Here is a 14,728-nt window from a genome sequence, read left to right on the forward strand (position 1 = left end):
AAAACTCTGAGGTAATCCTGCAGTAACACAGTTTGAAAGTTAGCTGGTTTACTAACTTTTTTGGGGAAGTGATTCCTTAAGTTACCTGGAGGTAGATATAAATATCTTGACTGAGAATTTTAACCTGATGCCAGACCTTCGCATCAGCCACCCACAAAGATGGCACAAAATTCATAACCACTGGATTTGAGAGTAAAAGGAAGGGATCCCATCCTTCATCCAAGCATTTCACACACTTAAATAAGAATCCATATTCCTTAGGTTTCCTGGTAAGATCATGAGTGTGGTCAGCAGAGGGTACGTGTAACTTTGTAAAGCTAGGGCACAGCAACGGTCCTCAGATCATGGACTTGCAAGTGTTTAATTGGGGGAGCTGACCATAAATACAGAGCTGGCAGCAGAGTGTGCTGAAGAAGATGGAATCAAGTTGGTGTGCAACAGGTGCTTTCTCAGCAGGTGGCTTCTCAGCAGGTTGGTTGGCAGCAGGGCTGGCAGATAGCCTGACAGCAAGGAGACTAGCAGGAGAGGGTTATGGTGTCAAGCATGGAGTGTGACATTCTTTTCCCAGGGGATATTTCTACACATTCTTCCATCAGGGCATTTTATACAACAAGCCTTCAAGGTTGGGACCAATCAGAAGGATTTTCCTTTGTTTACTATTTTCCATAATTAAATTGTGTTTATCAGCGAGGAAATTGTCGCCTAGTACTATGAATCAATAGAAAGCATTAATTTATTTTTTAGTTCATTATATATTTTTGTTTGTTTTCAATGCATCATGACCACAGTGTTTATTCCCTCCTTTCTTCCTATTCTCCCCAGCTCACCTCCCTGTGTCCCCAGACCCTTTCCTGCTCTATTTCTCTTCAGAAATGAGCAAACCTCACATAAATACCCAAGGAACATTACATAACAAGATGAGATATAACTAGAAACCATACATCACATCAAGGCAACCCAGTAGGAGGTAAAGGATCTCAAGAGTAGATAAGAGTCAGAGATACCCTGACTCACACTGTTAGGGGTCCCACAAAATATCAAGTTAACAACCATAACATATATGCAGAGACCTAGCATAGACCCATGCATCTCCATGATTCCTGTTCCAGTATCTAATGGCCTTTGAACCCTTCTTATCTGAAGTCTGTGGGCAATGTTCTGCTGGCATTCTCAACACCTCTGGCTCCTACATTATCTCCTGCCACCTCTTCCGTGGTGTTCCTTAACTCCAACTGTAGAAACACCAAGGAAATATTCAATTTGGGCCATTCCCTGCCTGATGTTTGGCTATGGGTCTCTGCATGTGGTCCTAAGAGCTGCCTGTGGTGATGGTGATTGGGTTAGGGACCAATCTATAAGTCTATAAAAATATCATTAGGAATCATGCTATTAATTATTTTTCTATCATACGTCTCTGGACTATTCAGTCTCTTATTCCTGGACATCCAGGCAATGTTGGTCATGAACTCCCTTGCATGGAGTTGGCCTCAAGTTAGACCAGTCTTTGACTAATCACTCTCAAGATTCTAGCCTCCATTGTCCCAGGACATCTTGCAGGTGAGATTAAATATTTGATCTTGAAATTGTTGTTTCTTAATATCAATGGACAAAAGACATAGAGTAACAGAATGGATGAAAGAACCAGATCTATCCTTTTGCTTGACACAAGAAACACAAATCAACATCAAAGATAGATATTACCTCGGAATAAAGGATTGAGAAAGGTTTATTCCACGTATCTTTTTTCCATGATATTTATTGAGCTCTACATTTTTCTCTGCTCCCCTCCCTGCCTCTACCCTCCTCCCTTCAACCCTTCCTCAAGGTACCCATGCTCCCAATTTACTCAGGAGATCTCTTTCTTTTTACACTTTCTACTTCCCATGTAGATTATATCTATGTAAGTCTCTCTTAGTGTCCATATTGTTGTCTAAGTTCTCTGGGATTGTGATTTGTAGGCTGGCTTTCTTTGCTTTATGTTTAAAAACCACCTATAAGTGAGTACATGTGATAATTGTCTTTCTGGGTCTGGGTTACCTCATTCAAAATAATGGGGTGTTTTTTTTTTGTTTTTTTTTTTTTTTTTTTTTTTTTTTTTTGAGACAGGGTTTTCCTGTAGTCTCTAAAGCCTGTCCTGGAACTAGCTCTTGTAGACCAGGCTGGCCTTAAACTCAGAGATCCGCCTGCCTCTGCCTCCCGAGTTCAAAATAATGTTTTTAAGTTCCATTTATTTTTATGCAAAATTCCAAAAGATCACATAATCCAATAAAAAATGAAGTACAGGCCTAAACAGAGAACTCTCAACAGAGGAATCTAAAATGCCTGACAGACACTTAAGGAAATATTCAACATCCTTAGTCATCAGAGAAATGCAAATCAAAACAACTCTGAGATTCCATCTTACACTTGTAAGAATGGCCAAGATTAAAAACACTGATGACAACTTATGCTGGAGAGGTTGTGGGGAAAGGGAACACTCCTGCATTGCTGGTGGGAATGCAAACTGGTACAACCCCTTTGTATGTCAGTGTGGTGATATCTTAGGAAACAACCTTCCTCAAGACCCAAAAATACCACTTATAGGTATGTGTATATGGATGAAACTTCTTCTCTGCTCCTACATCCAGCCTTCCTGTGTCTCAATTATCCCATTCATCCAAGCTCTCCCCAATCCTCCACTTCTCCCTTCTCCCTCCCCATCATCCCTTCCCCCAATCCACATGCACTCCCCTGCTCCAAACTTTTGCCCGAGATCTTGTCAACTTCTGATATCCAGGAGGATAAATATATGTTTTTCTTTGGGTTCACCTTCTTATTTAGTTTCTCTAGGATCATGAACTATAGGCTCAAAGTCCTTTGTTTATGGCTAGAATCCTCTTATGAGTGAGGACATACCATATTCCTCTTTTTGGGTCTGGGTTATCTCACTTAGTAGAGTGCGTTCTATTTCCATCCATTTGCATGCAAAGTTCAATATATCACTGTTTTTTTTTTAACCACTGAGTAGAACTCTAAAGTGTATATGTGCCACACTTTCTTTATCCATTGTTTTACTGAGGGGCACCTAGGTTGTTTCCATGTTCTTGCTATTACAAATAGTGCTGCTATGAACATAGTTGAACAAATGCTTTTGTAGTATGATTGGGCATCTCTTGGGTATATTCCCAAGAGAGGAATTGCTGGATCCTGAGGTACGTTGACTCCCAATTTCCTGAGAAAGCACCACACTGATTTCCAAAGTGGTTGCACAAGTTTGCATTCCCACCAGCAATGGACGAGTGTTCCCCTTACACCACAACCTCTCCAGCATAGGCTATCATTGGTGTTTTTGATTTTGGCCTTTCTGACATGTGTAATATGCTATCTCAAAGTTGTTTTGATTTGTATTTCCCTAATGGCTAAGGAGGTTGAGCATGACCTTAAGTGTCTTTTGCCCCCCCCCCCCAAAAAAAATGATCATTTCATTAGATGCTGAAAAAACATTTGACAAAATTTAAGAACACATTATGATAAAGGTCTTGGAGAGATTAGGGATATAAGGTTAATACACAAATATAATAAAAGCTATATACAACAAGCGGACAGCTAACATCAAATTAAATGGAGAGAAACTCAAAGCCATTCCACTAAAATCAGGAACAAGACAAGGCTGTCCACTCTCTCCATACCTCTTCAATATAGTGCTTGAAGTTCTAGCGATAGTACTAAGGCAACATGAGATCAAGGGGATTCTAATAGGAAAGGAAGAAGTTAAACTTTCATTATTTGCAGATGATATGATAGTGTACATAAGCGACCCCAAAAACTCTACCAAAGAACTCCTACAGCTGATAAACACCTTTAGTAATATGGCAGGATACAAGATCAGCTCCAAAAAATCAGTTGCCCTCCTATACACAAAGGATAAAGAAGCAAAGAGGGAAATCAAAGAAGCATCACCTTTCATGATAGCCACAAATAACATAAAATATCTTGGGGTAACTCTAACCAAGGAAGTTAAAGTTCTATTTGACAAGAACTTTAAGTCTTTGAAGAAAGAAATTGAAGAGGATACCAGAAAATGGAAGGATCTGCCTTGCTCTTGGATTGGGAGAATCAACATAGTAAAAATGGCAAATCTACCAAAAGCAAATTATAGATTCAATGCAATCCCCATCAAAATCCCAACAAAATTCTTCACAGACCTTGAGAGAACAATAATCAACTTTATATGGAAAAACAAAAAACCCAGGATATCCAAAACAATCCTATACAATAAAAGTACTTCCGGAGGCTTTAGTATCCCTGACTTCAAACTCTATTACAGAGCTACAGTAATGAAAACAGCTTGGTATTGGCATAAAAACAGAGATGTTGACCAATGGAATTGAACTGCAGACCTGGATATTAACCCACAAACATATGAACACCTGATTTTTAACAAAGGAGCTAAAAGTATACAATGGAAGAAAAAAAGCATCTTCAACAAATGGTGCTGGCATAACTGGATTTCACCATGTAGAAGAATAAAAATAGATCCATATCTATGACCATGCACAAAACTCAAGTCCAAATGGATTAAAGACTTCAATATAAATCTGACCACGCTGAACCTGATAGAAGAGAAAGTGGGAAGTAGTCTGCAACACATGGACACAAGAGACCAATTCTTATGTATAACCGCAGTAGCACAGACAATAAGACCAACAATGAATAAATGGGACCTCCTGAAACTGAGAAGCTTCTGTAATTCATAGGACACTGTCATTAAGACAAAAAGGTAACCTACTGACTGGGAAAAGATCTTCACCAACCCCACTTCAGACAAAGGTCTGATCTCTGAAATATATAGAGAACTCAAGAAAGTAGACATTAGAACTCTAATTAACCCATTTAAAAAGTGGGGCCCTCTCAAGGGGAGAGCGGGGGGAGCTCGGAGGAATGGGGTGCTTGGGATATAGGAAGGGTGGATATGAGAGCAGGGAAGCATATATCTGAATTTAAGGAGCTACCTGAGGGTTGTCAAGAGACTTGACCCTAGAGGGGTTCCCAGGTTTCCAGGGAGACGCCCCCAGTTAGTTCCTTGGGCAGCTGAGGAGAGGGAGCCTGAAAAGGCCAGTTCCTATAGCCATACTGATGAATTTCTTGCATATCACCATAGAACCTCCACCTGACGATAGATGAAGAAAATGACAGAGCCCCACCTTGGAGCACCGGACTGAGCTCCCAAAGTCCTGATGAGGAGCAGAAGGAGAGAGAACATGAGAAAGAAAGTCAGGACCGTGAGGGAACCTCCAGCTGGCGACAGATGGGGAAGGTGACTGAGCCCCACATTGGAGCACTGGACTGAGCTCCCAAGGTCCCGATGAGGAGCAGAAGGAGCGAGAACATGAGGGAGAAAGTCAGGAACGAGAGGGGTGCGTTCACTCATGGAGACGGTGGGACAGAACTAATGGGAGATCACCAACTCCAGTTGGAATGGGACTGATGGATCATGCGACCAAACCCGTCTCTCTGAGTGTGGCCAACAGCGGGGGCTGACTGAGAAGCAAAGGACAATGGCTCTGGGCTCTGATTGTTCTTCATGGACGGGCTCTGTGGGAGCCTTCTCAGCTTGGTCGATCACCTTCCTGGACCTGGGGGGAGTTGGGAGGACCTTGGTCTTAGCATAGAGTGGGGAACCCTGATGGCTCCTTGGCCTTGAGAGGGAGGGAGGGGAGGTATGGGTGGAGGGGAGGGGAAGGAAGGGGGAGAAGGAGGGGAGAGAAAGGGGAGAAGGAGGGGAGGGAGGGGGGAGGAGGAGGGAAGGAGATGGAAATTTTTAAATATAAAAAAAATAAACCATGAGAAAAAAAAAATAAAAAAAATAAAAAAATAAAAAGTGGGGCCCTGAACTGAACAGAGAATTCTCAACAGAAGAAGTTCAAATGGCCAAAAGACACTTAAGGTCATGCTCAACCTCCTTAGTGATCAAGGAAATGTAAATCAAAACAACTTTGAGATACCATCTTACACCTGTCAGAATGGCCAAAATCAAAAACACAATGATAGCCTATGCTGTTAGTTTCTTATACCTTCAAGGATATATCTTACTTTAGGTTGGGAAAGTTTTCTTCTATGATTGTGTTGAATATATTTTCTGTGCCTTTAATCTAGAATTTTCTCTTTCTTCTTTCTCTATTATTTTTAGATTTGGTCTTTTCATGGTATCCCAGATTTCCTTGATATTTTGTGTTAAGAATTCATTGGATTCAACATTTATTTGACCAGTGAGTCTACTTCTTCTATCATATCTTTGACATCTGAGATATTCTCTTTCATCTCTTGTTTTCTGTTGTTTATAAATGCAGGTGTAGTTCTTGATCACTTATTTATATTTATCATTTCCAGAATTCCCTCAGATTGTGTTGTCTTTATTGATTCTATTTCAGTTTTCAACTCAAACTGTTTGAAGTGTTTGCTTTGCCTGTTTGTTTGTTTTCTTAGTTTTCTTTAAGAAATTTATTGATTTCTTCCATTTTTGTCTTGTTTTCCATTTTTTTCAAGTTTTTTGTTTCATCTTTAAGGGTCTCTATTGTCTTCATAAAGTTATATTTAAGGTCTTTTTATTATGCTTTTATCATTAGAATGTTCAGGTCTTGCACATGTAGAACTACTAGTTTTTGGTGGTGCTGTAATTTTTTTATGTTGTTGAATGTCTTCTTTTACTACCATCTGCCCATGCAGAATTCAGAACTCCATCAGAATTTTAAGGAAGAACAAATACCAATACTCCACCAATTTTCTGCAAAATATAATAAGAAGGAATATTACCAAATTCTTTTTATGAGTCTACAATTATCCTGATATCCAAGGCAAATATGCAGCAAAGAAAGAGAATAACAGACCAATCTTCATTATGAACATTGATGCAAAAATAGTCAACAAAATTCTGGCAAATCAATAGAAGAACACATCAAAAATATCTCACCATGATTAAGTAGGCTTGATCCCAGAGAATCAGGAATAGTTCAAAATATGAAAGTGTGTCAATGTAATCCACCTGTATGGTGAAAAAACAGACAACATGATTATCTCATTAAGTACAGAAAAAAATCATTGACAAAACCTAACATCCCTTCATGATAAAGGTTCAGGAGAGAACTGGGATACAAGATAATTAAATAAAAACAATAAAGGCAACAGACAGTGATAAGCCAACAACAAATTAAATGGAGAGAAACTCAAAGCAATTTCATTAAAATCAGGGACACATCAAGACTGTCCTCTCTTTCCATATCTATTCAATATATTTATTGAGGTGCTAACTAGAGCAATAAGATAACCAAAGGCGATCAAGGGAATACAAATTGGAAAGGAAAAAGTCAAACTTTCACTATTTGGAGTGAATGTGATAGTTAATATAAGTGACCCCAAAAATTCTGTCAGGGATCTTCTACAACTGATAAACCCCTTTTGTAATGTGTCAGGATACAAGATTAACCCAAAAACTATCAGTAGCCCTTCTATATACAAATGATAAATGGACCTACAACAAATCAGAGAAAAACTTTAATGATAAACATGAATAATATTAAATGTCTTAGGGTGGCTCTAATAAAAAGTAAAAGATTTATATGACAAGAATTCTAAGCATGAAAAAATAATTGAAGAAGATCTCAGAAAATAAAAAGATCTCCCATGATCACGGAGGAGTAGGATTGACAGAGTAAAAATAGCAATCTAACCAAAAGCAACATATAGATTCAATGCAATCCCCATAAAGATCCCAACACAATTCTTTACAAACCAAAAAAGAAAATTCTCAACTTCATATGGAAAAATAGAATTTGTAAAAAAAAATTCTGTATAATAAAGGAGCTTCTGAAATTATCACCATACCTGACTTCTACCTCTACTATAAAGCTATACTAATAAAAACAATTTGGTATGACGTTGAAACAGACAAGTGGATTAATGGAGTCAAATCAAAGATCTGACATAAATCCACACACATATGAAGACCTCATTTTTGACAAAGAAGCAAAAAATATAAAATGAAAAAAAATCTCATGAACAAATGCTGCTGTTATAATGGGGTATCAGCATGCTGAAGAATGTAAATAGATACACATCTATCACCATTCAAAAAACTCAAGTCAAAGTGAATTAAATACCTCACCATAAATACAATTACACTAAATTTGTTAGAAAAGTAATGGTAAGTTGTGTTATATGTTATCATATTATATGTTATAATTTATATATATATATATATTATAACATAACATATTAGCATAGACACTGAAATCAATAATTAATAAATGGTAACTCCTGAAAGTAAAAATCTTCTGTAAGACAAAGGATATTGTCAAGAAATCAAAATGTCAACCTATATTATGGACAAAAATTTTTTTTACCCCACATCTGACAAAGGACTGTTATCTAAAACATATAAAGAACTCATGAAACTAGACACCAAATTACCAAACAATCCCACTAAAAATGAGGTAAAAACAAAGAATGGTCAACAGAAGAATATCTACTGGTCAATATACACTTAAAGAAGTGTTTGATATCCTTAACTATCAGGAAAATGTGAATCAAAATAAAACTGAGATACCATCTTACACCTGTGAGAATGACCAAGATAAAAAATGCTAATGACACTGTTTTGGAGAGGATATGGAGTAAGGGGAACACTCCCACTGCTGGTAGGAATACAAACTTGTATAGCCACTTTGGAAATTAGTGTGGCAGTTTCTCAAAAATAATGGGAATCAATCTACCTCAAAACTCAGTGATACCACTCTTGGGTCTATATCCCAAGGATGCCCAATGACATTTTCTTTATCCATTCTTTGGGTCTAGGGACATTAAAGTTGTTTTGTGGTTCTGGCTATGACTAACAATGTTGCTATGAATATAGTTGAGCATATGTCCTTGTGGCATGATTGAGCATCCTTTGGATATATACTCAAAAGTGGTATTGCTGGGTATTAAGGAAGGTTGTTTCCTAATTTGCTGAGAAGTTGCCACACTGATATCTAAAGGGGCTGTATCAGCTTGCACTCCCATTAGCAATTTAGGAGTGCAGAACACAAAATTTTAACAATAGATTTTAATTATTTCTCTTATATTATCTGGAAAAAATCTGTATTTTTAGGTGGGCTTACACATACGATTCCATGTGTTATTTACAATGTATATGTTAACAAGTCATTGAAAACTCATAAGGAAAATTGCCTTCAAAAATTCTTCAGGAGGCTAACAAATAATTAAAGAAATTAATTTTTTTTTAGCATGGACGGGCTCACTGTGAGCCTTGTTAGTTTGGTTGCTCACCTTCCTGGACTTAGGGGGAGCTGGGAGGACCTTCGACTTAACATATTGAAGGGAACCCTGATGGCTCTTTGTCTAGGAGAGGGGTGGAGTGGGGGTATAAGTGGAAGGGAGGGGAGGGAAGGGGGAAGAGGAGGGGAGGAGATGGAAATTTTTAATAAAAATATGAGAAAAAAAATTTTGCTACAAGAATGAAGAAAACAATTTTTATGCTATAACAATAAAAGTAAAATTCGAACAGCTAAAACTCACAAAGTTAAAATGCTTAACATCTTTTATTCAGCATTTATTGAATATGATAAATTATATTTTAGCCATTGCTTTAGAAGACACAGTCCTATGTTTTGAAGTACTTATTGTAGATAGATAGCTTAGAGATGTTCTATGTCGACTATCACTGATTTCAACAGCACCATTTGTCCCTCTCTCCATCTTATTGTTTGACATTTTATCAATCTGTGGATTATAGGTTTTAATTTAACATGCTGAATCTTGCCAGTATCTGTTTCATTTTTTTTACATTTATACATATAATTTTATCAAGAAATAGATTTTATTTATTATGCTATCTCTTGGTCATAATTAATTTTACTTTTCAATTTTTGGTGATTCTCTTCAGAGTATTTACTGATTGGTACTACATTTAGTACATCTATATTCTGTGTAGAAACAAGTTATATTGCACATTTTTTTCAGGACTTTACAGTTTTCCTTGAACACAATCCTGAGTATATTGATTTCAATATAGTCTAGAGAACTCATTGCACTTGTGAGCTAACCACATCTTTAAAATCTCAATATTTTCTCTTTTGTCTACTGAACATAGTGTATTTTCGAAAACATCAGAAATCTTATTATTATGGGTACACATCAATATCTAAGGCTTAGGTTTGGAATAGTTTTTTCACTCTATTAAATTCTTTACTTTAAAAAAATTAAAATCAAATTATTTCTTGAAAGGTAGAAGAATTTATATATAGAATTTATAAAGGTAGAAACTTTATATTGAATTACAAATGATCTTCTGAACTATACACACCTTTTTATTATTAGCCTTCAAAGATTAAATAAAATAGTTGTTTGTAGTTTTCTATATGTGTATGAATATATTGCTATGGTTTATACTTCACCCTATTTTTTATATTTAAGGATTCATGGCTTATAAATCCTTTAATTAAACAAATGTTTGTTAATAATGTGTAGTATTTGAGTTATTTTCTCAGGAAAAAAAGCTGTATCAACAAACACAATGAATCATGGTGTCCTCAAATTTTTTTGGAAATAACAATTAATTTTATTCTACCCTTGCAAAAATTATGAGACATTCAGTCTTTAAAACTAAACTGAAGACTATTAAAGGAAGATACAAAATATGAAACTTTAGTCTCTCTTATAAACATACACCCACATGACTACACTAAACCTGAATGCATATGTCCATATATAGAGAAACATACACAAACATACTCCAAGACTCAAGCAAGTGCTAACTCTTCATAAATAGCATTATATTACAATTATTAATTATAAGATTAAATTTGAATACATATTACCATGATTTCATTGTGATTTACATTTATGTTTCATATATATATATATATATATATATATATATATATATATATATATATATGACATATATATCATCCTTCATGACACTTTTTAAATACCTACCAAGTAAACATAGTTTTAAAAAAATAGAAAAGATGATCTCATTTCATGTACTTAAAAATTTAATAGTACAAATATTATGCTTAGCCAAGAAAACTAGAAAAATTAATGTGCTGTTCCTTACCAGATTTGCAAAAATGCAAATATAGCAGTTTACATTGCACATATTTTAAAGAGATAAATTTTAACAGTAGAGCCATAGTGCTTTTGTTTGTGAAAGTAAGAGTGAGCTTAGATAACTTCCTATTGCAAAACATTTAGAAAGAGGAAATTATGAAGAAAATATTAGTCTCAACTTCTTTTAACAGGAACCACTTTTCTAAATATGTATGAAAATATATATGTGACTTTATTGCTCTAAATATTTATAAGTACTGCTAAACTAAGGGAAACGTAGTTTTTAATAATTATCTTAATAATTAATTTATTGTGTGTTGCTTTGGTATTTTCCTACTCTGTTATTTTGCTAATTTTTGTGTGCTGTATATCAATTTTGCAAAAATAAAGCTAATTTCATATGAATACTTGAGGCTTGATAGGTAAAACAGGCTATAAGAAAATTTTAATGGAACCTTTTCTATGATAATTTAACTCCTAGGCTATCCGTGATTAGAAGGAGGACTAAGCATGCTATGAAGAAAAATTGTGAGATAAAAGGGAAGACACTTCCTCCTCTAAAATGCCCAGTCTTATGGATAGATCTGCATGCTCTCTGTTGTTCTTGCATGGAACAGTGCTTTCCCACAGGTCATTCTGTAAAGCTGCACGAAAAGACTTTTTAAATATAAATAATAAGCAGAATTCATATGAAGTAATATTTTAATATCTTCAACTGAAGTTGAGCATATATGTATTAATATGCAGCATAAATGGTATTTAAATAAACACTGAGAGATAGAAGCCTCATCTTTGGAAAAGGCTTAAATCTTACATAAGACTCACCATTTGTGAAGGATATGTTTATGATATCATAAAAGTACAGAGATGTAGGGTACAAAAAGTTCTTCTGCAAAGAAAAATACTGTAGAAGGCAGGAAAGTTAAACACATAGATTACCTCTTCAGAAGAATGAACTGCATAGCTGCTCCATATAGAGATGCTAGGAACAATTTAGTTTTACAACCTGCTGATCCTTTGCTATCTGATGAGACAGGCTTGGCTTGTTTCTGTCAGAATTTTAAAAAATTATCCAACACCTTTTCTTCCTAAATTTTGAATGTTGTTTTAGACCATGAACTCCACTCTCATGAGTGATGGCAGTTGTGCTTTACAACTGCCAAAGTGACTTCTGCGTTATCTTAGGGCCCGGCGAAGTCTAGCAACATAGGCATTATGTTGATGTCAGTCAAGATCCCTAGACTCTAAAACTTGGGCCCTATCTTTGAGTCAATGGTATCTATGCTTGAAGAGAAGGCTATTATCTTGAAGATAAAGCAATAGAATTTATCAAATCTACTAATACAAAAGTAATAAACTGAATAAAAATAAACTCTCAACCATACTAAGTGCAAAATTCCTGTCATCAGAGTACCAGCAGGACTGGTAAAAATAGAAGTAGTGAAAATTTAAGAACATGTAAATTTAAGACGTTCTAAAAAGAGCAGGTATCTGTAGAAGACCAATACTTAGAATCCTGCTGCCTTGTTAACAGAATATATGCTGGCCAGAAAGACTCACAGTGAGAAGGAAAGTCAGCTTCCTTCATTGAGGTGACCCCTGAAAGCTTATTTACAACGCCATAGACAGATGGTCCTACACCTCCACACAGGTGTGCATCCCTAAAGGAACTAGTAGATTTTTGCTTGTTTGCAAACAATGATCAAACACAATACGGCAGTGACAGTTTGGTGAAGGAGACAGAAAGTTGTCAAAAGTGAGACAGTTGGTGTGAACTTGAGCCAAACACATTACATGAGTGCATGAAATTGTCAAGGAATAAAAATGCCCCCCTGTCTCTGTGAGAATGTATAACCAGTGATCAACCTAGGCATCTTCCTCAAACTCTTTTCACGTCTTTTTTCTTGTTACTTGTTCGAATGTCAGTGTCATTTTTTCGCCCCACATTGAAGAGCTATTTCCTATCGTGTTTGAGATTAATATAATTATATTATTTTCTTCTCTTTCTTACCCTCCAAGTTCCTATATAATACTCCTTGCCCTCTTTCAAATTATGTTTTGTTTTCATTAGTAGATAATACGAATATATTCGCATATCTATAGATTCCTAATTATAACTTATTCACTCTATGTATTACTATTCATATGCAGGTTTTCAAGGCTCACCAATAAATTTTGAAGAATCAATAGGTATATTTTTATTCTGGAGAAGAATAAAAATTTCCCTTACTCTAAGTATTCCTTTGTTGTCTGGAATACTATCTCTAATTTGAGGTTATGGTCTTTCCTCTAAATACATTACTAAGTATATTAAATGTGGTTTTCACTCAAAATCATTGTAGCTATATAAAATAAAACTAGGAACATATACAAAAACATAAGATGAAATGCATCAAATGCATGTAAGCTCGTTAAATTGTTTCCAAGTAATCTGTGTTAAACAGAAGCCTGGAGAAAACTAGAAAATGACTCAAACAGAAAAGGAATTAAAAATATAGCTAAAATATTTTTGACATGTGTATCAACTAATTTATCTGGTAATTAAAGCAGTTTATAATTATTAGAATATCAAAAAGACTACTTTGTGTAAAATCTCCTCTAAATTGTTTAGCAAGAAAAGAACAAATTAAACGCTAATGTGACTAAAGTATATTATAAACGCAAGAGGAAAATCAATTGAATTGACAAGGAAATTGCAATGGACAAAATCAATGAATGCAAATTCTGGCTCTTTGAGAAAAGTTCAATAAAGCTGCTAAATTTCCAGCAAGTCTGATAAAAAATATAGTGCAACTTGTGAAATTTGGGAATGCCAAAAGGTTGCAGCTAGACACCAAGCAGGGCTAAACAGATAATTGCAAAATATTAATATTAGCCATTCTATGCACTAGCAAAATTTATCCCAAATTAAAGTAAAATATGAATTGTCCTACAAATGTTACAGACATCAAGTTCCTTGAATACATTTTAAAATGTGCACATGCAATTATTTGATTAATTTTAAGAACTCTTGTCTCCAGATCTTATTGTTCTCTATAAAATAGAAGAAAAAAATCACTGACATTAAATACCAAACTCAAAAACAGAATAAACATGACAGGAAAATGGTATAATAGTCCTCCTTAAATTAAAAATAATATTCACCACATTCCACTACTACCACAAACTATGCAGTCATGCTTTCTGCATTTGGGGAAATCACGGAGATCTGAACATTCAGAGGGCGATGGATAAGCCTCACCCTGGAAAAAAACACTGTCATGGTCGTAATATTTCCTTTGCCTGGTAAGTATAGCATGAATGGGAAAAATTAAGTAGCTTAATTTTTAGACCTTATCTGTCATTTTTTTGTGAATGCTTTCCTTACTCCTTATTATTCTGGAAGGTAATTCCAGATCCCAGACAAGTGTTGTACTGATATGTGTACTTAATACACAGCTAATAGTTCTGATGGAAATTGGGAAGTTATTTTCTTTCCTTCAGCTCCTTCCTATGTTTTTAGAGGTTTGTCTTATATAAGACTCTGTTATTTTCTTCATAGATTAACTGTATGCCTTAATCACCACCAGGACCGCTCTACGACTCTCACTATCTCAACCACACCCTCTGCATTTTCAATAAAGAGATTTATGCTTTCATG

The 14,728-nt window shown here is 35.5% G+C and overlaps 1 non-coding gene across 1 annotated transcript; it reads right to left on the reverse strand.

Moving 5' to 3' along the window:
* Positions 1-14,219: 14,219 nt before the first annotated feature.
* On the reverse strand, positions 14,220-14,381 carry LOC119813882. The gene has a single exon (XR_005285323.1). It is a non-coding gene; the product is annotated as a U1 spliceosomal RNA (small nuclear RNA).
* Positions 14,382-14,728: the final 347 nt, after the last annotated feature.

The sequence above is a fragment of the Arvicola amphibius genome, chromosome 4 (genome assembly GCF_903992535.2).
Source record: "Arvicola amphibius chromosome 4, mArvAmp1.2, whole genome shotgun sequence".
In the NCBI taxonomy this organism is placed as follows: Eukaryota; Metazoa; Chordata; class Mammalia; order Rodentia; family Cricetidae; genus Arvicola; species Arvicola amphibius.